At 36.7% G+C, this 25,627-nt stretch overlaps 1 long non-coding RNA gene and 1 pseudogene across 1 annotated transcript; one reads left to right on the plus strand and one right to left on the minus strand.

The window, feature by feature from the left end:
• Positions 1 to 10,298: 10,298 nt before the first annotated feature.
• LOC126632002 (uncharacterized) lies at positions 10,299 to 10,790 on the minus strand (annotated as a pseudogene).
• A 12,413-nt stretch (positions 10,791 to 23,203) lies between these two features.
• Positions 23,204 to 24,712, plus strand: LOC126632677 (uncharacterized). Its single transcript, XR_007626793.1, has 2 exons — positions 23,204 to 23,634; positions 23,934 to 24,712. It is a non-coding gene; the product is annotated as an uncharacterized LOC126632677 (long non-coding RNA).
• Positions 24,713 to 25,627: the final 915 nt, after the last annotated feature.

The raw sequence follows: 25,627 nt of genomic DNA on the forward strand, positions 1-25,627 counted from the left end.
TAAGGAACCGACTGCTTGGAACCCTTCCCTGATTGCCTACCTAGTACTGCTATTGAGTACTCGTCTCCCACTGCTGCTGTACTTCCAAAGAAGCTGCCACATCTGCCTGAAGAACAGATAAGGCAAGTAAAAATGATACCTTGCAACACGTGGAGACAACGTGCAGAAGAAACAAGCAGAGAAGAATGTAGCCTGCACAGTCAACTTAGCAGAAGGAGTCTGAGATGAGGAACTCGAGAAGATGCCACATATGCCTGAGGAACAGATAAAGGAAATGAAAATGATACCTTGAAGCATGTGGAGACAAGTGCAACAAAGCACATGCTGATTCATCCGCTACTTCTTCAAAATCAAAAGTATCTCATATCATCAGGGTTGCAATCACTCTGGACGCTGAACTCGTTTTGACCCTCAAATTCTTGGGTCGACTTACTAGGCTTAGTGGGCTACATGTGCCGATTCACCATCCTTGAATCAAATCCTTAAAGATTAAGTCACCAACTAGAAGAAGAGCCCATCAATCTTGAAGATCATACCGTTGACCAAACTGCTCAGGTGTGAATTAGAAAGATTGAACAAAGCAACAAGTCATCACCTTCACCTCATGCTTGCTTGCCATGCGTTCGAGTCAACCTTCAAGAATCAAGCCTTAATAGCCCTTGAAGAAGCTTCCAGCCAAATTCAAGATCAAGCATCGACGGCCTTTGAGGAAATCACAAGTCCGATTCAAGATCAAGTGTTTACCACTCTTGAATCAAATCCAGTTCAAGAATAAGCTGTGGAAAGTCAACAATTGGAGGAAACCAGAAAATCCTCCAACCTAGTTCAAGAATAAGCTGTGGAAAATCAACAATTGGAGGAATCCAGAAAATCCTCAAACCCAGTTCAAGATCAAAGCTGTGGAAAGTCAACAAAGCGCAAAAACAAATACGTGCCGATTCATCCATTACCAAAGCCAAAGATCATCTACCATATGAAGCTCCTTATGGTCCAATTTCAACCTTCAAGATCAAGCCTCGACGGCCCTTAAAGAAATTTCAAACAAAGTCCAAGAACAAGCCTCAACGGCCCTTGAAGAAATCTCCAGCCCAATTTAAGATCAAGCATCGATGGCCCTTGGATCGACATCTACAGTAATGGACTTCAAAACACATCTCCTACACGTGACAAACACATGTATACGACGCGCCTTGAAGTGGGGGCATTTGTAGACATCGAAATTTTGGTAAATAAATGTTGACCGATGAATCAACGTTTCAACGCTCATGTATTACATAAATTTTACACGTAGCGTGTGTATAAACAAAAAATCGAAATAAGTTGGAAAAGTCATCAAACAGGACACGTGTCAACACCTGGCAGAAACGACTTATTTCATCTGGAATATTATATTCAAAATTAGGCCTTGGAAATTTCTATAAATAGAAGGCTAATTCATTCATTTGAAAGGACCAAAATCATTAGGCAAAATTCTTGAAGCTCTGAAGCTTTGAATCTTTAAAGCTCTCAAACAAATCCCGAAGGATCAAGAAAGCCCTCTTCGTTCTTCATCAAATCCTCCTTCAAGATCAAGCCCCAACGGCCCTTTGGATCAACAATCATCCACCAATTCAAGATCAAGCCCCGACGGCCCTTGAAGAAAGCGTTCTTCGTTCTTCGTTCATCGTTCTTCCAAGATCAAGCCCCGACGGCCCTTGAAGAAAGCACCATCGTTCATCATTTGTTCATCCTAAGATCAAGCCCCAACGGCCCTTTGGATCAACAAAACCTCGACAAATCCATACATCCAACCGTTCTTCAAGATCAAGCCCAAAAGCCCTTGAAGATCCGTTCATCACCATTCTTCAAGATCAAGCTCAAAAGCCCTTGAAGTTCCGTTCATCACCGTTATTCAAGATCAAGCCTCAACAACCCTTGAAGAAACACTCATCCTCAAGATCAAGCCCTAACGGCTCCTTGAAGATCCGCTCAAATCCACCTTCAAAGATCAAGCCCACGACCCTTGAAGAATCTCCCAACAGTTCATCCAAGATCAAGCCCCAACGACCCTTGGATCAATCGCACATCCACAAATACACACCTTACGGAAATCGAATCAGAGGATCAAAGTTATAAAGAGATTGTAACCCAAAATCATCAAATACAAGTATTATTTTGTGCACGTTGTTCTTGTCTCTTTCGTTTCAGGAAAATTTCGTGTTTACATCCACTTATTTAATACACCCCATATTTATTTCTTAAGTAATATTTATCTTAATACACTTCCACGTACTTTTCCATAATGCGGTCATGTCCTACACTCTCAACTTACACCCCACATTTCCACATGCACCCCACACACTTCACCTCTTAACTGTAAATACATATTTTATTTTATTTTTAATTTTTTAATTTGTGTGTAATCCCAAAACAATGAAACCACGGCCATGAAGAATGAATGTCTAGATTTGAGAATCCATCCTGACAAAAAAAATTTGAGAATCCATCACTTTATAGCGAAAAAGAATCTAGAAATGTATATAGCATAATGGTGAAAATAAATGATCTTCTTCATACGTGTTTGGGGATAATAGTGACGATGATTGATTAATGAATAAGGTCTCATGAAAACATATTCTCCAGCTCCAGTTTCAAAATATGGCGTAGTTTTTCAAGGGGAGAAACAAGGAGTATGTCACATAGTAAAAAATCATTAGCAGTTTTTTCGAATATCGGGATTCGGGAAGGATGAGCAAGGTTCTAAAAAATGTCAGGCGCTAGTTTGGTGTTGGGTAGGAGCTTAGCGCCTAGAAGGATTTATATAAATTTTTATATATCTTGTAAATAAGTGGCTATTTACACTTAAAAAAAATTGTACTTGTAAGGATAATAAAAGAATGATAAAATGCAAAAATAGAAGTAGAAGATATACACAAAGTACATTCATCCAACAAGTTCAATATTTAACAAACAGTAAGCATATAATCATAATGAGGGGTGGTTTGGGACTGAGGTGCTTAAAAAAAAAGCACCCATGAAAAAAAGCTGTGAGGGTTTTAGGTGTTTGGTAAACTAAAAAAAAAGCTTATTTTGGAAGCTGCTATGAGAATAAGTTGAAATCAAAGGAAAAAGCTGAAGCTGCTATTTGCAGCTTTGGAAAACTGGCTTTTTTTCAAAGCACACTGAGCTACAGTGCTCCTTTAATGAAAAGACCCACTATCAGACTACTTTTTTTTTTCTTTTTCCAAAAGCACTTTTACAAAAAAGTTTACCAAACACTCTGCTGATTTATTTCACAACCGCTTATTCTCACAGCACAGCCGCTTATTCTCACAGCAGTTTTTTTTCAAAGCACAACAATACCAAACCAGCCCCGAGTATTCTTAGATGATAAACTAAATTCTTCTTGTTCATGATCCTTGCATTGGATTGGACATAGACTAAATTATTTAACCTTGTTGTTATCTAGTTTGTTCATGATTCATTTCCATAAGTACACCACCATGAAACTAAAAAAGAAAAAAGCACACAATTAATGATAAAAGGATTAAAAAAATAAAATACCAAACCGCCTAGGTGCCGCCTAGCTCCAAATTGATTTTTTGAAACAATTTGCACTAACTTGCGGCGGGCCTTCACTACCTAGCGCCTAGGCCGTCTAGGCTACCTATGTCATTTGTGTTGATGATATGTGATGTTAATGAAGGACATTGTCCTTAATGAGTTCTAAGGTGGGTAATCTCCCACGGAGTACAGGTCACATGTCCTCTTGGAGGACTCACCTAAGTGAAAGTAGTCGTGAGGCTGCAACTGTGAGAATTGAGTTGTTCTCTAAAAACACACATGAGAATCAAGATTAAGTGCATGGCCATTAATAGCGCTAACCCGCACCAAGTTTTTTGATCAATACTATGTGTGTCAAATGTCGTAATCTGAATTAGAGAAATCTAGTTCAAGACTTAGTTCACTATGATTCCTTTAGATGAAAACTATGAACACTAAGCGTAGGTTCAAGTCCAAAAGACACCTACCCCATTGTATGGTATACAAATTGCCCAAACTTTCGTTTCTTTAATTGTGTCTATTTTATTCCTCATAGAGTTTTTAATCTTGTGGGGGATTGTTGGTTATTTTAATTATTTTAATAATATTTTATTTTAAAGATTCAAAACTTATTATTATCTTATTTTATTTATTTTTAAGAGTTGTGTTTTATTTGAAGAGTCATAATCCTTTTCTAAAAGGGTATGAGAAGTTCTTTAAATAAGAAACCTCATACAGAAAACAAATACGCTAAAACTTTTTGGTCTCCCTCATTTCTCACATCTCTGTCAGTTTATTTTATAATTCTTGGGCAATTGATCACTACTTGGCAATCCCGTTTGTTGTTGGCGTGCATAATGGATCAGACATCCTGTGAGGCTTTGGGTTGTATCTTGGAGTTGTAGGCATCACCATAACCTGCACGTAGGGGGGTGTCTACGGCTTTAGGGCAATGACATCGCGCCTCTCTTTGGTTCACATGCCAGATATTCTTATTCCTTTTTCCTAATTTAATTTTCATAAGTCTGATAGTGATTATACATTTGTTTTGTTATATTTGATCATATACATAATTGGTATATCTCTGCAATATATTTCACATAAAGATCTGTGAGGGAATTGTAAGCCCAAAGTAGACAATATCTTGCTCCGGCGGAGTCGAGACTGAGATGTGACATATCTTTTTTGAAAATATATATGTTAATCACAAGTGAGAATATAAAAAATAATCATAAGTTGGTAGAATGAACGGTTAATACTATGATGTTTGTAGGGTGAAAATATATATCTTAATCATAAGTGAGTAAATAAGTAACTCCCCTAGAGTGGATGCAAGTATTTTTTTCTTTTGGATAGAGATGCAAGTATTTTCTAATAAATAAATATATAAGCAAAAGGGTATAAAATAAAATTTATTTTTAGTTATTTTCACTTTTAAAAAGGGTAGTGCTATTACTTATACTACTGTCTAATGATATTCATCTTCACTTGTAAGTGAGAAGCTTTAGAATTGATTCTTGTCAAAATCAAATTTAAACCACTAGCCCATTGTGAAGCTTAGCCTACTCCATCACCCCTTAATGTAGGTAATATCGTTTGTTCAAAAAAAAAAAAAACAAGAAGAAGATAATGCTAAGGACGTGATTGAATTATTACTTAATCGTTGATAAACGTGCTTATTTTCTATTAGTGACACCTCATTTGGTTTGCTAATTTAGTCTACAAATTTAGTCTCCTAGCATTACTTCTTACTTAAGTGTTGATTAACATGTTTATTTCCTATTACTTACACATCATTTGATTTGCAAATTTGGTTTAAAATTTTTATCTTCCTAACATTATCCTTTTAAAAATTTGGTTACATTCACTCTTTTCTATTTCTTCCGCTCTTCTCACTACACTTCATTCCTTTCCCCATATGCGTTATACGTTCCATGTTCTTCAGCCAATTTTGACTGCTTTTCAGCCTTTTTTCCGGAACACCAAACAACTATTTCTTCTCCTTGCAATGAAAGCAGGAATTCATTTTTTCTCCTTCCCGAGTTCTTGAAAAGGAGGAAGGGCATTAAAAATACCAACAAACTTTTAAATGTGCCTGTGGATTTTGTAGTAACTGCTTGGAAATAAGCCCTTTCCTAAGTCTTTATAGGGAAACAAAAGGCAGAAAATATAAATTAAGCCAAGTACTCCCTAGCTATCTAAGTATCTATAGTTCTATTTAAACCCTATACCACATTCTGTTGGAAACACACCTCTCCTCACTAGCTATAGTAGCTCCTCTCTTTTCACACACAATATCTCTCAGCTTTCTAAAACCCTAATGGCGATCATGGCCAAAGCCAAGCTTCTGTGTGCATGTGTGTTTCTTCTTGCATTGATTCTCTATTAATCATTTCAACTGAAGCAAGATTGATGAACATCGCAGACCCGTCTAATTCGAATCCCAAGTTTATAAAACCCAAAAACCCATCTAATTCCAAACCCAGCTACACAGTTGTTGCAGTGAAAGAAGCAAACGCCTTCCGACCCACAACGCCAGGCCACAGTCCTGGTGTTGGTCATGGAAGCCCTCCTGAAGGAGGTTAAACATGTGAATGTCATGTTATTACATGGTGAATAGATGAATAAAGTTTAACTTCCTTGTCCATTACATAGATACTTTTCTGCAGGGTTAATTTCGCGCGTGTAGTTTTGATTGAATTATTGTCTTTGCTTTGCCAAGGAGGCTTTTGAGTTCATCATTTTGCATGGTTTTGCCTCTCAGTCAGCTTCCATGCACGATGATCTCTCCGGCCGATAAGATGTTTTTTCGATCAAGTTATATAACCCGCTCCTCCTCTAAGAAAACATGCACAATTAATGGCTCCTTGCTAATATTCTTTAATAAATTCTTGAGCTTGTCAGACTTTGCCAATTCTAATATTTCGGTAAACATGGATGTCTTGTCAGATTAATGAACTGCTGGTCATTTTAATTAATTCAATGGATTGAGACCATTCGGGATCGATCGTGGAAGCAAGATAATACAAAGTTTCAAGCCATATTTTTGGGCTAGACAGTTGCAGGCCATGCAAAAGAAAAGACCTAAAAATAGGTTAAGGTCGTGAAATCGGGGACCACAAAAAAATATGGATATGGGTTGAAAAAAAAAACAAGCCAAAAAATGGCTTTGGGTCGAGAAAAAAAGCAGCCCAACATTGGATTGCTGTATGTTGTCCAATTATGTACAACCCAGCAGCTGCAGGCTGCGGGTTAGGCAGTGTGAGGTTGCCGCAAACAGCCTATCAACTTGCAAAAACAAGCTTGCAGGCTTGCTGCAGTCACGGGCAAAGAAGAAAAATCACAAGCAGCATGCTTGCTGCTGTAATGCGGGCCAATCAAACAAGAAGACTTGTTGGTATATGGCCCGAGAGCTGCAAGGAGAGAAGCCCAGCAAGTGGGCTTTTGGATTTCATGCACAACAAGGGCTGTGTCTGTGGCAAAGCGACTTGGCTTGGCTTCAGGCCAGCTAGGCACGACTTGGGTCACTGCTTCGGCGTGGCTCAACGATTTTTCCTTATGGTTTTTTCAAATTTTTAGGGTTTTCAGAATCCAAAATAATAAAATAATCATGCTTCTATTTTATTTCGATTCTTTGACTCACAAATTCCACATAGTGATTTTATAATTGCATAATGCATGAATGTGTATATATATATATATATATATATATATATATATATATATATATATATTGACAAATATATGAACATATATAATATATGTATCGGAAGGAAAATATAAATGTAGGGGTTTCATGCATCATGGGGAATGTTTTCATACTTCATGGTCGTTTCAAACATCTTAATTTTTTTAAAATAACCTGATTGGCAGAAAGCAATTGAGCCTTTGAATTTGTAGAAGATCCTTCTCTGAAAGCCAGAATTGCATCTCCAATGCGTTGTATCACATTCAACAAAGAAAAATTAAATTTAATCAATAGCATGTAGATCAATTCAATAAAGTAATAAATTAATCATAAAAAAAGAATGATTAAAACGTAATACTCCCCTGATTGAAGAATAAACTCTCTTTAGTGCAACATTAAGAGTGTGTTGATAACGTGTTGTAGGCCTAATTTACTGAACTGTATTTAGTACTAGAGAGGGAGAGGGCCAGCGACAAGATAGCGAGAAGAGAGAGATGTAGTTCTGAGATGTGTTCTATTCCACCCCATTGTGCCTGCCTTTAAGATTACAACTCTAATAAGATAATATCTAATCCTAGGGAATATTTCAAGATATTCCGAAATACACTAGGATTTACACAATCACATTTCTAATCTAATAGGATTGGAACACTGACCAAATTTAAAAAAAGAAAAAAGAAAAAAAAGGAAGTAATTCATATTAAAGATAAAAATTTAATAGATAGGAGTGTCGTGCATGATTTCTTTTATTGCATAATTCGTAAGGATTTTTTTTTTATGAGTGCTTCTCCAGGAATTTTTTTTACTTAGTGCTTATCGTTGTAGCATCATTTTTGTTAGAAACAAATAGCAATTTTATAAAAATCAAATCAAAGTGCTTCATCACCTGCAGTGCTTCTTAAAACCTTTCTTGAAGTACCGTCATTAGTTATGTGCTTTTTCAAAATTAATTTGTATTTTTACTAAGAACTTGTTAAAAAATATTTCATCTAAAAAGCATTTTCAATCATTTAAAAACACTTTTCAAAAGTTTTTAAACTTTAAATGAGAAATCAATTTTAATAGTCATTCTCAAGATAATAAAGCGTTGTTGAATGCAAAGTTTTTCGCACATTTTCTATTCAACACTTGCTCTACATTTATTCGTAACTTTTCTTCGATTTAATTGAAATACTAGAAATCACTTCTCAAATGATAATATTTGACAATATCCATACGTAGCTATCAACATGCATGTTCACCCATCATCATGAAGAACTCTATATAGCTTATCACTTCTATTTTATTTTCTTTTGAGAAATGAGAGGAGGCAGCCATGCAGGACCATCCTAATCAAGTATCCCTCTACAAGACAAAGCGCGCGCACATATATATATATATATATATATATATATATATATATATATATATATATATATATATATATATTTTTTTTTTTTTTTTTTTTTTTGTACGCGACAACATGCATGCAGGACCAGATCGAGGACTTGGTATTGGTATTTCTGTGAAAAAATTGCTAGATAAGTAGTAATAGTAATCCATCTTTGGCTGGGATATAGTAAAAAAGATGACGGTAGGTCGCCCATTTAGAAAAAAAAAAATGACAAAACCTAATTGTACGTCCTTTATTTTATATATAAAGAGAACAAGGATTCGAACTTGGAATTCAATGTCAAATACTATTAACTACTAGAACTATATATCTTTTGCAAGCCTAAGGTCACCTCTAACCGAAGGAGGGCCAGAGGGCTCTCTTTAGCCCTATAGTCATCCAAGAAATTATATTTTAATTAACAATGTCAGGCCATATTTCATACCATCTCCAACTGAGGGGGCCAAAAGACCATAGGCCAAACATAGTCATGTGATAAAAAATCATCTCCAACCTAGGGGGCCAAAGGGCCAAAGGGCCAAACATTTATTATTTCAATTTAAATACTACAACAACTTAAATTTAAAAACTACAACTTAAATTTAAAAAAGGAGAAATTAAGTTCACTTCCTTCTTTTTGTTACTCCATTAATTAAAATCCTATTCATTTTTAATTTTTGATCAAGGTCCTTGGGTATTAATAATATGATTAATTATTTGAATAATAAAATATTTTTATTTTTAAATATATTCCTTTAGTGTTAAAAATGTTACAATTAGTATTTTATATTTATGGCTAAATTTTTAATCATATATTTTTATTTTTAGTTTGTACCTATTTTTAATTTGCAAATATTTTTTAATTTGTACCAATTTTCTTTTCATTTTTGATTTGTACCCATATATTAGTTTCTTTTTGTGCCCATCTTTTTTAAAGTTTTATTTGTGTTTGTACGCATGTGTGTACCGTCACATGACATTGTATATTTAATAAATGATAGAAAAATTACTTATGGTATATTTATGTTTTATGCCTAAAGTTTGTATCATATATTTATATTTTTAGTTTGTACCCACTTTTAATTTGCAACATTTGTTTTTTAAAATTTGTAGTATTTTCTTTTTAGTTTTATTTTGTACCCATGTATTAACTTCTTTTAGGGCCTATATTTTTTAAAAATTCATTTGTACTCATAATTTTTTAATCTTTTATATGTACCCTAATTTATTTATAATGTACCCATTCTTCTTTATTAATGTACCACTTTGTTATATGTGAAATGTACCAATTTTTTTGTAAAATGTACCAATTTTTTTAACACTATGGATACATTCTTTTGCCATTTATTATTTCTTATTTTTACATAGTTTTTATCCATTTATTCAATCAAAATGTTTGAATTCTTTTATTGTAACCGTTTCTAATAGTACCATAATGAGGGATTTTAAATTTATAGGATTATAAATCTCATAAAATATCAAACAATTAATGTCAAAACTATAAAAACATAAATATTAATAGTAATATAATGAGGTGTCCAAAGTCAAGGGACTTTGATCAAATTTTGAATATCATTAAGGTTTTAATCAAAGAATGTTAAGGATTAAGGACCGCATCCAAAGTATCCCTTTAAAAAACTACAACTTAAATATTAAAATCTACAACTTAAATTTAAAAATTACAACTTAAATATTAAAGACTACAACAACTTAAATTTAAAGACTATAATCATTATCATCATCATCATCATCAACGACTGTAGGAGTATAGTCGGATGTAAACAACTCCCGTCAGGCCATAATTCCCTCTTTTTCCTATCAAAATATGCCTTACTCATTGGAGTGTAGTCCGAAGTGTTCCTTTGCATGTTCCTATCAACCATCTCTTCTTGTATTTGTTTTGCCCATTCTTCATGCCTACAGTTCATTTCTTCCGCATCAAAGGCATTTTGCTCCACCTTTAATCGCAATGAGGCCCTCATTTCTAGTTGAAAAGGCATAATCATCCTTTGCTTTGCCCTTTTCCTTTAATTTTCGGGCCTTGTTTCGTCTCGTTGCCCTAGGTATGGAACCTTCACCCGGAGACAAATTTTCTACCCTTGTTTCTTGAATGGTAGGAGATCCATCTTCATCCCCATCTGCATTTGAGTATGCATTTCCGAACACCGGCGTAAGACCAATTCTTTGTTGAGGTGGATCTTCAAATAACACCCATCCTTTACAAATTTCCCAACAACCGTGTGAAACCCCACCCATATTCTTAATTTGTATTTTCACATTGTCCCTGAAAGTTTATAAAATGTGCAATTTGGTCCCTTATCTTATACCCAATCTCAATCTAAATGTTAGACCCCCTCCCTCATTCCTGCTGCCATGGGGCAGCCCACTAACCCACTTATTCTCTCTTTCCTCGATCTCTCTTTCAAATCTCTCACTCTCTCAGCTCTCTATCCCTCTCACTCACTCTCAACTATCTTTCTCGGACTATTTTCCCGATCCACACCCAAGAGACACCCTGACGATGATGCAACACCACCACAACCCTCGTAGACCTCCCTTCCTTCTTCCTTGTCTTTGTGGAGCTCGACGAAGCTCAGAAAACCAGGAAAACCTTCAGCAAACCCCCGAGGTTTTGAGCAAGATTTCGGCCACCTCCGGTAGTTTCATGACAATTCTCAGGTAACACTCTCTTCCTTTCACCACTACCTTTGTTTTGGTACCTAGATCGGAGTCTAGGGTGATGTTTTTTCTTTGACCGCAGCACAAAAGGCTTCGATATATTTTGGTAGCGAGAAACCAACCCAGGCTTTTGGGCCTTCCTTTGGCTAGGCTTCCAAGCCTAAGGCTCGTGAAATCCTAAAACCCAAACCCCTTTGATTATAGGTCCTTCAGGCCGTGACCAACCTCGGGCTCTTGGCCTGCAAAACCCTCAGCCCGAACCTTTTTTAATTTTAGTTAGTTAAAACCCCAAAAACCCAAAGGGCATTTAGGTCGGGCTTCCAAGCCCAAGAGGCCAAAGCCCTTAACCCTTTAAACCCTTTAAACCCAAGCCCTCAGGTTTTTGGCCGCTAAACCCTTAGCCTAAGACCAAGGGCTTCGGCCCATAAGCTTTAAAACCCTAAACCCTTTTTCCTTTGGGCCTAGGACCCTTCGACCGAAACCTAAAGAGAACTGGCCTAACATAGTTGACCGAACCCTTTGACCCAACCTGGTTTGACCTAACCCGATTTGACCCAGACCCTTGACTCGTTGACTTTGACCCGATCAATGGTTAGCTCTGACTTTGACCGGTTAACGGTCAACATTGACTTTTTGACTTTTTTGGGTTTTCGTCCAGGACTCCTCCTAGGCTAATTTCGAAGTCTTGAATTTAGTTTTGACGTTCGTTTCCTCAAATTCAATTGTTATAATATAGTTTTATTAATTGGACCCTTTATGTGCTTAGGTGCATATATTGTGGTGATTCCGTATTCACTAGTTGTGTGGCTCTTCGGAGACAAAATATCTGTGAGTGGACCCCTTCTAAAATGCATGTTTTAATAGTAGAAATGCATACATGAAAAACATGATTTAATGATTACGTTTTATGAAACGTTTTATGAGATATATGCTTACTTAGAATATTTTGGAATACCAATTTTCTATTGAACCCATGTTCTTCGTAGGATATTTGATGGATGATGATATACTATGTAGGACATGCTTTTGCACACTTATTTATAGTATAGATGATGGATGACTTTATACTATGAAAATGTTTTTGAGATATATATACCTATGTTTGGAAAGACCATATTCAATGTTTTGTGCGTATTTAGTGGTCACTTTTCTACCTTCGGGCAATGATATTATATTGGCCTTCGGGTTGGGTGATGTAGGGACCTTTGGGTTGATTGAAGATTATTATATTGGCCTTCGGGTCGAATGATGTAGGGGCCTCCGTGTCGATTGAAGATTTATATATTAGGCTTTCGGGTCTGGTGATGTAGGGGCATTCGGGTTGATTATTATACCACTAGTTAGCACACTTTATATGAGATATGTTTTGGAAAGGTTTTATAGCATGCTAGGGTTTTCAGAAAAACCTATTACATATTATGCTATTAGTTTTCATAAAACTTTCGGGGTTGGTATGTTGATAACTGTTTTATTATTATGTATATCAACTTAGTCCACTCATGTTTGTTTTGCGCCATCTCATGACTTAGAATCGAGGCATACAATCCCAGCGTCAAGGCACTTCCGCATCGGCATCTTTGAGTCCTCTCGGTGTAGGACCCATTCCTTTGCTCATTCAATTTTATACTATTTCTTTTCAATGTTCTAGCTAGTTGTATGCTCTGAACACGTTCCTCAATTGCATGTTAAGTCATTATATTTAAATTTATAAGTCTTATTTATTTCTTGTTCTCAGCATTTGCATTCAATAAATGGCTTTCGTCACCCTTGAGTGTCGGCCAGCACGTGACCATTCTGATGTCCCAAGGACATCGGGATCGATGCATGTCACATTGGTTTCAGAGTGTGGTTGTTCAGAGCATACTTAGGATCTTCTGTTACTCTAGTAGTGTGTCAATCATGACATCATTTGAATGTCACGACTTCTGGATTTGTTGTATTTCATCACGGTTGTGCAATCTTCATACTACATGAAAAGTCACATCGTATTAAAGAAAAAAGAAAATTCGTGTCGGAACTGTGCTTCATCAGTGACGAATTGGTTTGTTGAACAACTTTTGACATCAAACCAATACTCTGCAACATGCATTCCTTAGGAATTACAGGCAGAGTCAGACCTACATAGGAGTGTTGGGAAGTAGAAGAATCTTAGTGGTACGAATTGGTTAAGACCAACTGGAGACCTGAGACGATGATGTCATTCTGCAATATGTGTTCCCTAAGAATTGCGGGCATAGTCATATCTTTGTGGAATTTGCTCGAAACATTCGAAGTGTGTGTTAGAGAAAGCGAGGAAGCACTAGTTGTTACGAAGTGTAGTAAGTGGTAGTTGGTGGGATCGAATCAATGTTCTCGGACTCGTTCCCACTAAAGAAATTTGTGTGGATCTTTTGAACAAATCTCGGTGATTATTCTATCGATAACCCTCTTGCTTACCCCAACGACGAAGTCAAGTTCCCTAACCATCGATTGTTAGTTTCACCCCAAATCCTTCGAGGGTTGACTTCATTTAGATTAAATATTTCTTTAGGATGATGCGTTGTGTTCACTTGTCTTATGGCTTAAGCATATGTAGAATTCACACTTATCTCGAATGGTGTGTGCTTTCATCGGGTTGTTAGGTTGATCATTTACGAGTCATTCTTCTTTCCACCAACATTGACCTTTTTTGACAAGAAATCTGCTACTAAGAAAAAATAGAGAGGTGCTTTGAGCACTACAACGGATCCTAAAAGATACTGCTTATTAGGGAAGGTGACTTCTCGTATTCTGCTTTTTTGGCTTGAGCTTTTGGGTCTACTATTAACATGGTAGCCACTTGTCTTGAATTCTAAGGTACATCCTTCAAATGGGTTCTTTGTTGGCATCTAAATACTTTTCTCGAGAGACTTTTCGGTAGCAGATGCTATTTTCATCAATTTCCAAAAAGGTAGCAATCATGGAAATTGGAAATCTTGACAAGGTGTCGTGCAATGTGAAGTATCTTTGGTCTTGTACTCTAATTTTGATAGACTTGTTCTGACTTTCAAATTCTTGAATGTTCTTTTAGCCTTCTCGACATGGTTTCTCGCTCAATCAGTGAGGAATTCATGATCGATCATTTCGACGGAAGTGTGCGCCCAGTTCTTATTGATTCAGACATAAACATTAGGAGCATAACCTTTCGACAAGTTTACTAGACTTACCAAGAAGAGTTCCTTGTAGATGTGAGGTTAAGCCATCTTTTAGTAAGAGACTGGTGAAGATTGTAGTACAGGTGGTCAGCATATTGCATCACTATCTTCACATAGAATCGAATAGTCATCACTCATTATCATGCTACAATTCATAAACATGAATTGTAGCATGATAAGGAGATGTTTGTGCCTCAACGCATTTTTCCACTGCTTCACTTCAAGACCTTATTGTTGTGAGTGCATGGATGTTGAAACACTTCTAGCAGATTTGATTTAGTGCTTTTTAGAACTGTACGACAGCACGGTCGAGGTGAGAATCGGACGATCTTTGTACACCCTAGCGTGGAGAGGCAAAATAGTATTCGGAAGATCAAAATTACAATATGGGAAATTGTGCATCTTTGGGAAATTACTGCTTGCTTATTGAGACAACAAATATGTGGTCAATATCATGGGTGGTCGACTGCTGTCTAGATAACTTATTCACTGGGTTCGTTAAAAAAGTGGGCAGGTAGACCCGTATACGATAGTTAATACGGATTTGCTATTATTGGGGCTCGATCCAAAGACACTCTTTCTAGTAATACGTGACGTTACGTATGCTTGGGCGAGACCCACTTTCATTTTCAGTTTTGGTTTTTCAATACAAGTATTTTAAATTACCTTATTATAGTTTTAACATATTTTCAAAGTTGCAAAGGTTTGGTCGAGTTTTTCCACTTTTAGTTTTAAGTTTGTGCGAGTTTTCGAACTATACGTTAGTACATATCTATTTGACGTTATCGTATTTTACGTACTTACTTTTGACCTTAAGCTATTTTATGCTTTTGACTTTATACCTTTATAAAGTATGTTTTCTACGTTTGCATTGATGGGGGAAGAAAGTATGAGCCTGGAGGCACGAAAGATGGAATCATTGCAACCCGATCATGACAGTGTGGCATTTTCCCTTTTGTGCAACTATTATGACTTGATTTCTTCATTTCGCATATATATAGATATTTTTCTGCTTCTTGTTTTTGAGTATTTTAGTGTAGCAAGTTATTTCAAATTTCGAGACGAAATTTTTTATAAGAGGGGTAGATTGTGAAACCATATCCCCATTCTTAATTTGTATTTTCACATTGTCCCTGACTCACCCACTAACCCACTTACTCTCTCTTTCCCTTATCTCTCTCTTGAATCTCTCACTATCTCAACTCTTTCTCAAACTCTTTTCTCGATCCACACCCAAGAAACACCCCAATGATGGCGTAACACCACCACCACCCTCACGGACCTCATTTCCCTCTTCATTGTCTCTGTGGAGCTCGGCGAAGCTTAGAAAACCAGGAAAACCTCCTGGGAACCCCTGAGGTTTTCGAGCAAGATTTCGGTCGCCCCCAGCCGTTTCACAGTAAATCTCAGGTAACACTCTCTTCCTCTCACCACTACCTTTGTTTTGGTACCTAGATCGGAGTCTAGGGTGATGTTTTTCTGTTGACCGGAGCACAGGAAGCTCCGCCTTCTTTCCTCGGCGAGAAACCAACCCAAGACTTTGGGCTAGGCTTCCAAGCCCAAGGCCCGTCAAATCCCAAAACCCAAACCCTTTTGATTCTAGGCCTTTTGGGCCATGACCAACCTCGGGCCCTTGACTCGTAAAACCCTTAGCCCAAAGCCTTTTTAATTTTAGTTAGTTAAAGCCCCAAAAACCCAAAGGGCATTTGGGTCGGGCTTTCAAGCCTAAGAGGCTAAAGCCCTTGACCCTCTTAACCCAGACCCTCAGACCTTGACCAACATCGGGCCTTTGGCCCTCTAAACCTTTAGGCCAAGACCAAGGGCTTTTACCCTTTAGCTTTAAAACCTTAAACCCTTTTTCCTTAGGCCTATGACCCTTCGGCCTAAACCCAAGGATGACCGACCCAACCTGGTTTAACCTAACCTAGTTTGACCCAGTCCAACCTGGACCCATGACCCGTTGACTTCAACCCGATCTGACCATTGACCTGGTCAACGGTCAGCGTTGACTTTGACTGGTCAACGTTGACAATTTGACTTTTTTGGGTTTTCGTCCAGAACCCCTCTTAAAGTAATTTCGATGTCCTGGATTCGTTTTTTACGTCCGTTTCCCCAAAGTCAATTTTTATAATATAGTTTTAATAATTGGACCCTTTATGTGCTTAGGTGCATATATTGTAGTGATTATGTTTTCACTAGTTGCATGGCTCTTCGGCAACAAAGTATCTGTGAGTGAACCCCTTTTAAAATGCATGTTTTAATAGTAGAAATGCATACATGAAAAACATGATTTAATGATTATGTTTTATGAGATATTATGCTTACTTAGAATATTTTGAAATACCATATTTTCTATCGAACCCATGTTCTTCATAGGATATCTAATGAATGACGATATACTATTTAGAACATGATTTTGCACACTTGTTTATAGTATAGATGATGGATGAATTTATACTATGAAGATATTTTTGAGATATATATACCTATGTTTGGAAAGACTATATTCAATGTTTTGTGCGTATTTAGTGGTCACTTTTCTACCTTCGGTCAATGATATTATATTGGCCTTCGGGTTGGGTGATGTAGGGACCTTTGAGTTGATTGAAGATTATTATATTGGCCTTCGGGTCGAATGATGTAGGGGCCTCCGGGTCGATTGAAGATTTATATATTAGGCCTTCAGGTCGGGTGATGTAGGGGCCTTCGGGTCGATTATGATACCACTAGTTAGCACACTTTATACGAGATACATTTTGGAAAGGTTTTATGGCATGTTAGGGTTTTTGGAAAAACCTATCACATATTATGCTATTAGTTTTCATAAAACTTTAGGGGTTAGTATGTTGATAACTGTTTTATTATTATGTATATCAACTTGACCACTCATGTTTATTTTGCGCCCTCTTAGGACTTATAGTCATCTCGGTGTAAGATCCATTCATTTGCTCATTCAATTTTATAATATTTATTTTTAGTGTTCTAGCTAGTTGTATGCTCTGAACACGTTCCTCAATTGCATGTTAATTTATTATATTTAAATTTTATTTATTCCTTGTTCTCAGCATTTGCATTCAACAATTGGCTTTCTTCACCCTCAAGTGTCGGCCAACATGTGACCATTCCTATGTCCCACGGACATCGAGATCAGGGCGTGTCAAACCGTGATGACTAAAGGGTTTGGAGTTGTCCTTCATATACAATTCCTCCGCTTGGCGTACCTAGAAAATATAATTACAAAAATTAAAGGAAATTTGACATGCTTCAACCCCGATATCCCCACATACTAGGGTATGCATGTGCTAGCTGACACCCGAGGGTGATGAAGCCATTTTAAACATGCATACCAATAAAAGATAGGCAATTAGAACGATTATGCCAAAGCAAGAACGTGTTCAGAGCATACAATTACTAAGAATAATATGGAAGGATTACTAGGAAAATATACGAACATGGGAATGATACCTATGTAGAAGTGTCCTGACGTCGAGATCATGTGCCTTGATCCTAACTCCTAAGAGGGCTAAAAAACAGAAAAGGTGAGTGGACCAAAGTTTATAATAATACTAATAATACAAAAACCATTTTATTTATGAACATAGTAACCCCCTCCCCCGGTTTTGAAAACACATATAATACTACATAATAGGTTTTTTGAAAACCCTAGCATGCCATGAAATCATTCATAAAACAAATGTGCGTAAAACCATGCCTAATAACGGTGATATCATCGCCTGAAGGAAAAACCATAAATCTCAGCAATACTGTACTCTTTCTAGGGGTATCATAGTCGCTCGAAGGTAGTACTTGTCCATCACCCGAGGGTGAAATTGTATGACACTGGGTTACGCCAGTGAAGAAACATGGTAGGCCTTATCACTCGAAGGTGAAGTTGTACGACTCCGGGTTACACTGGAGAAGGAATGCATAACATCACACACATCGACACTAGCCTCGGGCTAGTGAAACTAAGGGTATATCATCAATATCATCAACTCCTTATTTGCCCGAAGGCAGTACCTGTTTATCACCCGAAGGTGAAGCTGTACGACACTGAGTTACGCCAGTGAAGAAACATGGTAGGCCCTATCACCCGAAGGTAAAGCTGTACGACTCTGGGTTACGCATGAGAAAAAATACATAACATTACACACTCTGACACTAGCCCCGGGCTAGTGAAGTGATAGGAGCATATTTATGCGACTTAGTTAGCTTGTTCTCATGCATTTATGTTGTTATTTCTTAGTTAATTATGTATTTTAAGCTATTTTCGTGTGCTTGTGGGTCCATAGGCCTTATAAAGCAATAAGATGCATTTTTGTGCATTTTGGAGCAGTTTTGGGCTTGGAATGGATAACACATGCATGGAGTAAGGTGGATGGACGAAATTGAAGACTAAAGAGGCTAGGAATGTATTAAAGAGAAAGAAGAATTAGTGTAAAAAGGACAAAGAGCTCAGCTATAAAGGGGTGTCACTCCACCATTCACCTTTCCATCATTGTCGTGCACCACCATTGCACTCCCTTTGGATTTCTATGCCGTGCATCATCATCCATGTTCCCTCAATTGACTCATTTGTTGCATCATTCCACTTCTTTTCCTTTGTCTACCATGTGCACAATATCCTTTCACCTACTTGCACTAATTGATTCACCACTTACATTTCCACCCATGCCATGCATAATCACCCTTGTCCCCTTCATGCACCAGATTTCTTGAACTCATTTCATGCACCATTACACTTATTACACTTCATTGCCGTGCACCAGCCTTGTCTCCTTCATTATTTCTAATTTCATGCATCAAAACATTGAATCATTGCACTCAATTGCTGCACATTTCTTGTCCCCTTCACCCATCAGATTTCATAAAACTTTTACCTCCACTACATGCACTCATTGATGCACCATCCACCATATTTGGAATCCCATGTTGTGCATCATGAGTCTTGCTCCACCTTTGACTCATTTCTGCACCATTCCACCTCTCTTTCCTTTCTCTACCATGTGCACAATCATTCATGTTCCCTAGCTGCAACACCACTCCATTTTACCCCCCATGCTTTGCATCATCACTTCATTTTCACCTTTGAATCATTTCAAACACCACTCAATGCACTCATTGCTGCAACACCACTCCATTTTACCCCTATGCTTTGCATCATTACTTCATTTTCACCCTTGAATCATTACACACACCACCAATTTCCCTCCATTGCCATGCACTTCCTCTATAAAAGGAAGTGTGTGTGGTAGCCATATAGTTTAGTTTTTGCTTGATCATTCATCCCCATTTCAATACAACCTTCATCCAAACACATCCATTCATCTTTACATCCATTCCTCCATATAAACAAACCTTCAAACACTCACCAACACCTTGTGCCATAGCAAAGGAAGGGAAGGAAAGTGCTTGGACGTGCTTGCTGTCCAACTTGGATCGTTGGAGCGTTTAAGTGTTTTCTTTCTTTTGTTTCTAATGTTTAAATTCATTTCCTTCCATTTTCTTGTAAATATGAGTGGCTAAACCCCTTTTGGCTATGGGTGATTTCAAAGCCATGATTATGTGTGCAATATAATTTGATAAATTCCAGTTATGAACTCTTGAATCGTGAATGCAATTGGCCTAACTATTTGATTGATAACTTATTTGTATTTGTTAATTAATGGTCGACACTTAATTGGCATGCATAAATCCGTTGCTAGAATATAAGGAAGTTTCACATAATCGTTACAAACTTATATTCATATGTAGTGAAGGTTGCTTATAAACGATCGCGTTAAGTTCAATTCCTAGCATAAGTGACATGATGTCATAGTTGCAAGTGCTTTGTCAATGCTTATGATTTTCATTAAACATAATGATCTTTGATTGTATCTCTATTATGATGTCATGTAGGGAACTTTTGAAGAATGTTTTGGGTTGTCGAATGATGTCATCCAATCCAATAAAACAAGGAAAATCTGAGAGTTAACTAGTGATGTCACGGTTAATTTAGAGCATTGTCGTTCATAATTCAATGAAGTAGTAACTGGAAATCAAGTTGTTTGCCTACATGTCATGTGTGGAGAAAAAACCTCTAGCTATCCCATCCATCATCTTATTTCTCACATTTGTTTTACAATCTGTCTAATTTTTCATACTTGTTTGTTTGTTTTAACTTCATCCAAATCAAAACCCCTTTTTTTGTTTCTTGTTTCAAAGTGTTTCAAATCTGTTTTAGTTTGTGTTCTTAAGTGTTTTGATTCAAGTAAAAGTCAATTTTCGTCCAAAGTCATTCCTAGTGTCTAGTTTAAGTTTATTTGGTTGTTTTAAGCTGTTTTGAGTATTTTAAGTTTGCCTTGAGTCTTGTGAGTCTTGTTAAGTGTTTTTAAATTTAGTTTTATGTTTTTGAGTCAGTTTAGAGGTTATTAGCAAGCCCTTCTAATCCCTGGTCCAGAACGATCCTTACTTATACTTGTACTACAATTGTCAAAAGAGAGTTAAATTTGTGTGTTAAGATAATTTTCGCATCATGAAGCTGGGGGTATATCATCAATATTATCAACTTCTCATTCGCCCGAAGGCAGTACCTGTCCATCACCCAAAGGTGAAGTTGTACAACTCTATGCATCCTTGGCACCCACCAAACCAAATTTTCAAGCCCCAAAGCTCCTAAAAATTCAAGAAGAACAAAAAATTCAAAATTTTCTTACCTTGGTCCGGCACGGAAAAGAAGAAGAACAACGAGAATCGACACTTCGCAAGGGCAAGAAAAGAAGAACGCTAGGGGGGGGGGAAGAAAAAATATCCTCTAGCTTCTCTTTCTTGTTGGAATAATGATTGTTCTCCAAATTTATTTAATCCCCTGCTTAAGGCAGAATTAAATAGGTATTGGGGGCAATTATTTTCCTTTTCCTAGAAGAAGTCTATCTCCACGTTTTGTAGGTACAAGTTACTGAAGAAGGTGAAAATTTACATCGACAACATTTAAATGACGTTGGCAGGGTTGATTCATCAGGATCAATTCTAAACCCCTAATTCACAGAAGAATCAAAGAATTATTTAGCTAGTGATACGATAATAAAAAAACAATTGACGGAAATTTTTGTTTCACTTGCGGTGGGCTGTTTCACATGTTTGTGATTATTAATGACACATTTATGATTATTCATCCATATAAGTTAGTATTCGATGACAGATTCCTTGCTTTTGTGGAATATCAAATGAAATATCACATTTGTCATGAATATTCATATTTTTTGCATTTGATATTCGTTGGATATTTTTTTAGCTTTAATCCTTCAAGAAGATTGAAATTTAAAATAAACTTAGTGTTAGATTACATATTGTTTATAATCCCTTAATGTGTCCTTAATTCAAAATAATTAATGTGCATTTTATTTAATGTCACCCCATTAAATATTTAAATTTATTCATATACAAATTTTAATTTATTTTTTTGACAAAAAGAGTTTTTAAATTTATTAATTTTATTTAACATTCTTCAAACTTGAAAGACTCAATTAATGTATTTGAATGTTAGTACCGAAATGTATTATGTTGAACTAATGTATTTAAATGTTAGTACCGAAATGTATTATATTAAATTAATGGAACTAAATGTGTGTACCGAAATGTATTATATTAAATTAATATACCTAAATGTTTGTATTGAAATGTATGTACCGAAATGTGTGTATCTAAATGTATGTATTATAATGAATTTAATATATCTAAATGAAGAAGACAAAGTACATCGAAATATATTGTGTAACAAAAATTAGTTTATCTAAATGTTTAAATATATTACGATCAATGAAATGAAAATGAAAATTATAATGAAATAAAATTAATACATTCAAAATTAGGAAGAAAAAGGGAAATAATTAAAAAATCAAAGTATAATTAATAAATGAGGTTATTAATGTATCAAGGGACTAAAATTAGATTTTGATCTTACTCATGCTTTTAATAAAAAAGTCATCTTTGCCAAGGATGAAAATGAAGTTTTCTAAAGGGTGACTTTGAATGCAGTCCCTATTTATCAACGTTCTTTGATTGAAACCTTGTTTGTTTTCGATTTTTTATTGAAGTCCCTAAAATTAATGCAATAATGCATTTCGATTAAAAAGAGAATGGTGTCGCTTCTAGCCGACGTTAATAATTATTTTTAAATATTTTAAAACTTCTTGTCGGTTGTAGCCTGTGACATTCCACATCACCCATGGGAGTGATCCTTAAATGTATATTCTCATCCCTACCTAGCACAAGGCCTTTTGGGAGCTCACTGGCTTCGGGTTCCGTAGGAACTTCAAAGTTAAGCGAGAAGGAGGCCAAAACACTTCCAGGATAGGTGACTCACTGGGAAGTTGCTTGTGAGTTCCTAAAAACAAAACCGTGAGGGAATGGTAAGCCCAAAGCGGACAATATCGTGTTACGACGGTGGAACGGGCCCAAAATGTGGTGGACTCGGGCCAGGATGTGACATAGCCGACATGTTAGAGTGTTCTATATATATCCTACCCCGTGTCTGCTTTTTCTATTATTTTTACTTTCTTCTCTTATTTTTAAATTTTGTTTACAATTTAAGGGTAAATCTCAGTTTACCACCCTCAAGTTTCATGGTTTTCAACATTTAGTACATGAAATTTTTTTTCGTCTTAAAGTCATATCTAAAGTGTTAATTTTAGGACAGTCTCGTACATTAGTTAATTTGGCTGTTAAGTTTTCCGTTACCTGATGATGTGGTGCCCATGTAGACAATGACCGGGCGCCACATGTCATTAGGATTAAAAAAAATTAAAAAATTAAAAAAATTAATTAAAAAAAACAAAAACAAAACAAACAAAAAAACCCCACAACCCCTTCGTCTTCCCCACCCCGACCCCTCCCTTCTCCCTCCATTCTCTCCTCTGCACCTACCCAACCTCTGCACATCCATCCTTCCCCTTCCCTCTTCGACTCCACCCACTCAACCCTCATCCTCTTCGACGGCCCCCTTTCTCTGTACGCAACCACCACCTTCCCACACAAATTCGGTTTTGTTTCTGCAACCAAAAGCCGCCACCACAAGACCACAACTTCAAAACCCCCTTCAGTTATTCTTTCTCTGCAAAAGAAAAGAAGAAGAAGAAAGTGTCTCTCCATAATGTCGGAATCCAAGAGCAAGGTCGATTCTCTCAGGGAATGGGTTGTCGAGCACAAGCTTCGATCTGTTGGTAAATTTCCCTACTTTTTTATTCTTCGATTTTTATTGGAAAACGCAAGATGTTTTTGTATTTTCTTTGGTGTAATCGCATTTAGGAATTAAATCCGTGTTCTTAATTGAATTATTAGATTCGGGTTTGAGTTTTATGATTTGGGTTTTCAAATTTTGATTGATTTCATCATCCGTCTGTATAATATTGGTGAAAAAAAAATCTGTCCTTTGGTTTTAATTCCAAATTTCCAATGTAATTTATTGATATTGTGGTTCAGGTTTTGACAAGTTTGTTTTTCCTTTCCATAACGCTTGCAGGTTGTCTATGGCTAAGTGGAATTGTGGGTTCAATAGCTTACAACTGGTCTCACCCCGCATTCGCATCTCCGACTTCATTCTCAAGCCGATTGAGCTCAACCCTGACCGGATCCGAGCGGTGCAAATGTTCCTAGACTTGCCGATGACGTCGAGCATTTTGTTGAAGGAGACGGCGGTGTGGGTGAAATCGGGGTGGTGGGACTGAGTGTAGCGGAAGAAGAGGTAGACGGGCCGCCATGAAAGGGGGAAGGAGTTGCAGACCTGGAGTTGCAGGGCTGGGTTCCTCAAATTTTTTTATCAGAACGTGATCCCGAAGGAGGAGGCGAGTTCACGGGAGCTGCTGGTGCAGGCGCGCTGGGCTGGCTGTTGCAGCAACTGGTGCTTTTTTTTTCGTGCAGCAATGGGCGCCTGCAGACGCATAGGAAGAGATGACCTGGGTGATGGGGGATGGGAGGGTGGGCACGGGTGGGAATTTTGGGGAAGAAGAAAGGGATTTGTTTTTTTTTTATTTATTTATTTTTTTTTTTAATTTTTACTTTTCTTTAAATAATTATTTTTTTGAATTTTTTATTTTCACGTGGACCTCTTAATGACATGTGGCGCTTAGTCATTGTCCACATAAGTGCCACATCATCAGTTAAATGAAGACTTAACAGCCAGACTAATGGATGTATGAAACTGTCCCAAAATTAACACTTTAGGTATGACTCTAGGATAAAAAAACTTCATGTACCAAATGTTGAAAACCACGAAACTTAATAGTAGTAAACTGAGATTTACCCAAATTTAATTGTGTAGGGATTTTATTTGACCTAGTTGAGTACATAAAGAATTGATCAACGACAAAATTCTTCCATAATTCAGGTTTCTATCACTAAATTCCTTAATTTTTAAATTGTATAATACACAAGTTTAAGTTTTCTAACGGTTTATAGATTTTAAGTTGGTTTTGCTTCACTAAGTTGTCAAATATTTTAAACCTTTGAATCTAAACTAATATAATCTTGTGGCTGATATCCATTTAATCCTCACAGGTCTACAAAATGAGGACCTTAGGAGAGCATAACCGATTCTTGCAAACTATGTCTAAAAAGTTCTAAGAAAGCATGCACAATTGCAAACCAATGAGCAAACTTCAAGCACTTCGTTGGAAGTCAAGCTCCTCAGAAATTACAAAATTACAAGGATCCATAAAATCGCTAATCCCGTGTTACACATAGATTATGTGAGTACAAAAACTCACGAATCATATTGAGACATTGAGCACAATGCCTACGAGTCTAACCACATCAATTAATTAATCATCATTATGCCTAAACACTACATAAATTAAGTAGATCCACCAAATCAAACGGCTCCATTCTTTTCACAGGTAAATTTGAAAGATTGAATACACCAACACAAAAAACTAAAATGAAAGAACTCTCCTAAAGAGAAAACAAAAACTAGCAAATCCCTAGTGAATTGCTGAAAATGATTAAACAGAATCAAACTAAAATGACAAAACAATGTCGCGGCTCCCTATCTACCCTACATACCAAAGAGAGCTATAACACCATACCGGAAAATATTCATTAGTGCCATGCCGGCTGAACCTGAACTTGACAAAAATAGATTTGGTTACTAGTTATTCTTTTCCTATAAGATTTTATTTATTGGAGGACAAGTTAATGCTCTATTCATTCTCTACTATA

This window comes from Malus sylvestris, chromosome 8, assembly GCF_916048215.2.
Source record: "Malus sylvestris chromosome 8, drMalSylv7.2, whole genome shotgun sequence".
In the NCBI taxonomy this organism is placed as follows: domain Eukaryota; kingdom Viridiplantae; phylum Streptophyta; class Magnoliopsida; order Rosales; family Rosaceae; genus Malus; species Malus sylvestris.